Source organism: Triticum aestivum, chromosome 4D, assembly GCF_018294505.1.
Source record: "Triticum aestivum cultivar Chinese Spring chromosome 4D, IWGSC CS RefSeq v2.1, whole genome shotgun sequence".
Classification (NCBI taxonomy): Eukaryota; Viridiplantae; Streptophyta; class Magnoliopsida; order Poales; family Poaceae; genus Triticum; species Triticum aestivum.
Genome location: NC_057805.1, coordinates 460,014,866 through 460,021,071, shown reverse-complemented (window position 1 = coordinate 460,021,071; position 6,206 = coordinate 460,014,866).

Genomic DNA, 6,206 nt, shown 5'->3' with positions numbered 1-6,206 from the left:
AATCCTACATATCCTCCGCACCTCTTCCGGAGAAGGTACCGAATGCGCCGATCCCTTTTTGTGAAACTTGTTGAAGCTTGCGAGGCAAATTGCCGGTATTTTACTCAAAGAAGGAATACCGCAGGCTTAAAGGGATTTAGTGCATATCAAAAAATCTCCGCAGCTATGCGGGTGATTGCATATGGCGTTCCGGCTGACTATGCCGATGAGTATCTTCGCATTGGTGAAGATAGCACAATTGAGTCTGTGCGTATATTTGCGAAAGTGATCATCCGGGTCTTTAGTCCTGAGTATCTTCGGGCATCCAGTGAAGATGACACAAAGAAATTGATGGCATCTAATGAGAGGAGAGGTTGGCCAGGCATGCTAGGTAGCATTGATTGTATGCATTGGAATTGGAAAAATTGCCCCAAGGCTTGGCAAGGAATGTATTGTGGCAAGTCTCGTGATGCAACAATTGTGCTAAAGGCCGTAGCATCCGAGGATTTATGGATTTGGCATTGCTTTTTTGGTATGCCGGGCACTCTCAATGATATCAATGTATTGCAACGGTCTCATTTGTTTGCTAGGCTTGCTAGTGGTGATGCTCCTGCTTGTAACTACACTATCAATGGGCATGAATACGCAAAGGGGTACTATCTTGCAGATGGTATATACCCTCCTTGGTGCACATTTGTCAAGAGCATCAAAGAACCCAAAACAAAAAAACAATATGAATTTGCAAGGGTCCAAGAGGCAACCCGAAAAGATATTGAAAGAGCATTCGGTGTTTTGCAATCTAGGTTTGCCATTGTCCGTGGTCCTGCTCGTTTTTGGGATAAGAAAACCTTGAAGAACATCATGACATGCTGTGTTATCCTGAACAATATGATTCTTAAAGATGAGAGAGGAACGAACTTAGAGTTCTTTTACGACAATGTGGGTAGCCGTGTCAAACCAGTTAGAGACCCAAATCGCATTAGAGCTTTTCTTCAGACATACAAGGAGATTGAAAATGCAGACACACACTTTCAACTTCAGGATGATCTCATTGAGCACCATTGGCAAAGGGCTGGACAGTGACTAATTTTTGTATTCATTTGTATTTGTATTCATGACAAGTTTTGTATTGCATTATTTAAGTTTGCTACGGTTATTTGAATAATTATTTATAATGCGGATGATTATTGTATTATGTTTGATTTGAATAATTCAGTTTGTTTTCGACTGTTGAATTATGTTGGATTTGATATTTGCGGGCTGACGATATGCGGGATGCAGCGACGCAAAGAGCAGACCCCGCAAAGCCGACCCGTAAAAAGGTATATTTCGTGAATATACTTTTTTACGGATCCGTTTGGGGCGTCTGCATTTGTGCCAGCCCGAGCCAGCCCGCAAAAGCAGTTTTGCGCGAACTGCAAACGCGTTTTGGGGGCCGACGAGATGCGGGGTCTGCTAGAGTTGCTCTAACGTACTATCTCTTCCAGAAGGGCTAGCAACGCATCTGGTAAAAGAACCGATGGAAGCAAAATATAAAGTGTCCATACGACAAAAAATATTTCCGGATAAAAACAATGTTAATACGTGTTGCTTGGTTACGTACGTGTTGAACCGTTCGGTTATTGTTTTTCATACTTTTGTTTATAGTTCCAAAAAATATTCTAAATACATATTTAAGAAAAAACATAATTTCATTACAAAATATTAAAAACATTCACCGCGCATTAAAAGAATGTATGTGCAACTTAAAAAATGTTTGTCATTGTATATGAAAAATGTTTAACACACACTTGAAAAAATGTACAAAAACATGTATCTGAAAAAAATGTTAATCATGTATTAAAAAATGTTAAACATATACTTCCTCCGTTCCTAAATATAAATCTTTTTAGAGATTTCAATATAAGACTACATACGGAGCAAAATATAAATGTTAAACATATACTCCCTCCGTTCCTCAATGTTAAACATATACTCAACATATACTCCCTCCGTTCCTAAATATAAATCTTTTTAGAGATTTCAATATGAGACTACATACGGAGCAAAATGAGTGATCTACACTCTAAACTACGTCTATATACATCCGTATGTAGTTTATAGTAAAATCTCTAGAAAGACTTATATTTAGGAACGGAGGAAGTATAAAGAATGTTTTAGATATATACAAAAGACGTACAATGCGAATCAAAAAGGGTAGATATTAAAAAATATATTTAATAAATGTTAATTGTAAATGAAAAATATTAAATGTTTACCAAAACAATTGAAGATATTAACGAATTGAAAAATATTTGCAAATATTTTTTTTCCATAAAATTGAAATTGCGCATGAATTTGAAAAAACTGCCATGGATTTTTTTTCCATACATTTGGATTGATACTTATGAATTTTAAAATAAATCATGGATTTTTAAATCACGAATTTATAAGAAGTCACGAGTTTACAAAAAAGTTCGCAGTTTTAAGAAAAAATAAGTTCATGAGTTTTTGTGAGGAAAAATTGCAAATGAACTAGTGATAAAGAGAAAGGAAAAATGAAAAAGAATTAGAAACATTTTAAAACATTGGTGGACATGCAACTGGCCGACAAACCCCGCTCTCGTCGCTCTCGTCGCCAGCCGCATTGGGGACCATGGAGATGTCGTCGGATTGCAACACTTGCAGTTGTGTATTGAGAGTGGACTTGCAATTATGACAAAAAAGGCGGCCTAGTTGCTTGTCGGTCAACCTAGCAATCCAACCTATGGGCACGGTCGCCCATGGACACCCGACCCGAATGGGTAGGGTATAGGTCTTCATCTCCGCCCATGGGTACGACCCATGGGTAACTCGATTAGTCATGGGTAGGGCATGGGTGCAAAGCTATACTCATGGGTCATCCGATGGGCAACCCGATTAATATTAGTATTTAAATAACTACTTTATTTCACATGACATGTGGGTCCCTAAGACAAATACAAAATGTATGTAAGAAAGGTTGCAAACACAATGTATATTATATATATACACAGAGGAACAGGGATAACTATTGTAGGGCCACAAGACAAGAACGTGATTTTTTCTGATAGCTCAACAACACGTAACCGTTAGGCCCATACAATAACTACCCCTTTGCTGAGAAAAGTATAGTTTTCCCCCTCAAACGTGGCTAATCGGATCAAATACCCCCTAAACTCTAAAACTGGTTATTTAACCCCCTCAAATCTGGAATACCGGATAAATCTCCCCCTAGAGTGGTTTTGGTAAGGATCTCAGATGGTTTTCCCTTTGACATTGTGCTGACGTGGCAGTGCACACCAAAAATTCCTAATTTGCCGGCGCTCGACTGCACGCCGCTGTCGGCCGTCATGTCCGCCATGGGCCGCCTCCCTGTGTCCCCACCTTCGGCCGAGCTCCGCCCCTCGCGTCTGACTGCGTCGCGTTCTCCACCAGCCGGCCCCGTAGCCGCCGTGAGCAGCACAGTCGTCTTGCCTCCCCTGCTTCGCCTCGTCTACCTCCTGAAGTCTCCGTCACCGGCTGCCTGCGCACCAACCGAGTCCATGACCGACCTACCTCTTCGATCTGTTGTCGTCGAGTTTTCGGCTGACGTTTCTGGATCGATGGTGATTGCCGGCGAGAGCGTAAGCCGGTGTCAAGAACGGAGCATGTTGGCGTAGGCGCAACCTCGGCGCATGTACTTTCGGCAAGCTACGTCCTTGTGCTTTCCGGCCGGATGTGTCTGAGAGACGCTCACGTACAAGAGACAAGCAGGCAGGCAGATGGATCGACTCGCACGTGAAGCTAGCTATAACTATAGGTTCGTATTCCGACGAGAGCGCCCGGACGAACGACGCTAGCTGCCTCTTGCAAGATCGGCGGCGGCCCAATCCGGCCAGATTATTTGGACGAAGGTCCGATCGGGGCGAGGCCAAGAAAGGGCAGCCTCCCGGGCGGGGATGCACGACGTTCTATCCACCGGCAATCACGACGGCGGGCCGTGTCGTGCCACTCCATGTCGCCCGAGCCATCTATGCCGTACGAGTTTGTCCCGGCCGTGTGCGACCTCGCCGCCAGCAGCGACGTGCTGCTGCTCTCATGCGCGCTGACGGATGAGACGAAGCACCTGGTGAACCAGGAAGAGATGGAGGCGCTGGGGAAGAACGGCATGCTGGTCAACGTCGGCCGCCGCGGGAGCTCGTCAGGTGCAGGAGGGCGTACGTCATCGGCGGCAGCGCCGCACTGGACGTGTTCGAGAGCAAGCCTGACGTGCCGCTGGAGCCCTTCTCCATGGACAACGTCGTCCTGTCGGCCCATAGGGCGGTTGCAACCTTGACGCCGCTGTCCATCCGCGACGTGATCGAGCTCGTCATCGGCAACCTTACGTCTGGGAAGTGTTCAGTCAGCAACCTTTAGTCAAAACCGCCTAAAATCCTTACCAAAACCATTCTGGGGAGATTTATCCGGTATTCCAGATTTGAGGGGGTTAAATAACCGGTTTTAGAGTTTGGGGGGTGGTATTTGATCCGATTGACCGCATTTGAGGGGGAAAAGTATACTTTATCTCTTCATTTATCTATACATACATGAATGATAGTCCCAAACATAGTCAGCATCCGGCCCATACTAAATTTCCTGGCTGCATGCCATGCATCGCTAGTGGCCTAGCGCACCTGCACTTGAATATTAGTACCACCTCGCCGGTGTATGAAGGAACGAACGGTCGCGAATTCTATAAAAGGCAGCAGGTGAAGCCTTAGTACATATCGTCAGGAACACCCACTATGCCCGATGGGTGCCCGATCGGGTCGGGCGACCCGATGTGTTCGGGCATGGGCGTCAGTCAAGACCCATGGGTAGGGTCGTGGGCACCCAACATACCCGATAAAAGTTTCGGGCATGGTATGGTAGAGGTCAACCTGACCATACCCGACCCGATTGCACGTTGATTTGTCGGGGGTCGATAAAAGTTTCGGGCATGGGTATGGTAGAGGTCAACCTGACCATACCCGACCCGATTGCACGTTGATTTGTCGGGGGTGGAGTTACAACTAGGCCCCTTGATGATGGAGTTGTAACACAGAATGGGTAGGTCCCCTAGTTGCGCACTAGGGTGAAATTGCAATCGGGGTAAAATTGGTCGGGCCCCGAATTGTGTATCGGGGTGGACTTGCAACTAGGACAGAATTACGGGCCCCAAATCGCATACATCCCCTAGTTACGAGTCAATAGTTGACATGCAACTAGGGTCACTACAAAAAAAGTATGACTTGTCCTAGTTGTGAGTTGAGGGTTGACTTGCAACTGAACTCCTACAAACATATTTCTTCCTAGTTGCGAGTCGATGGTTGACATGCAATTGAGGCCACTACAAAAAGTATGACGCATGCTAGTTGCGGGTCGATGGTCGACTTGCAACTGGGCCCCTACAAATATACTTCCCCCTAGTTGTGAGTCAATGGTTGACTTGCAAATGGGGGCCCAACAAACATATGCCCCCTAGTTGCGATTCGATGGTTGACTTGCAACTATGCCTCCCTACAAACATAAGTCCTTCCCTAGTTGCGAGTTGATGGTTGACATGCATTTAGGGCCACTACAGAAATGCATGACGCGTCCTAATTGCGAGTCAATGGTTAAATTACAACTGGCCCCTACAAACATACGTCCCTCTAGTTGCGAGTCAATGGTTGACTTGCAATTTGCCCCTACAAACGTACTTCTCCCTAATTGTGAGTCGATGATTGACTTGCAACTGGGGCAACTACAAAAAAGTACAATGCGTCTAAGTTGCGAGTCGATAGTTGACTTGCATTTGGGCCCCTAGAAACATACGCCCCCTAGTTCTGAGTCGTTGGTTGACTTGCAACTGGGCCCCTATAAACACACGCCCCGCTAGTTGAGAGTCAGTGGTTGACATACAACTGGCATTACTACAAAAAAGTATGAAGCATCCCAGTTGCTAGCCAATGGCTGACTTGCAACTGGGGCCGCTACAAACATACGTTCCCCCTAGTTGCGAGCCAATGGTTGACTTGCAACTGGGGCAACTACAAAAATGTACGATGTGTCGCAGTTGTGAGTCGATGATTGACTTGCAATTGGGCCCCTACAAAGATACGCCCCCTAGTTGCGAGTCAATGCTTGGCTTGGAACTGGCCCCCCCTACAAACATACGCCCCTAGTTGCAAGTTAATGGTTGACCTGCAACTACGGCCACTACAAAAAAGTACGACGCGTCCTAGTTG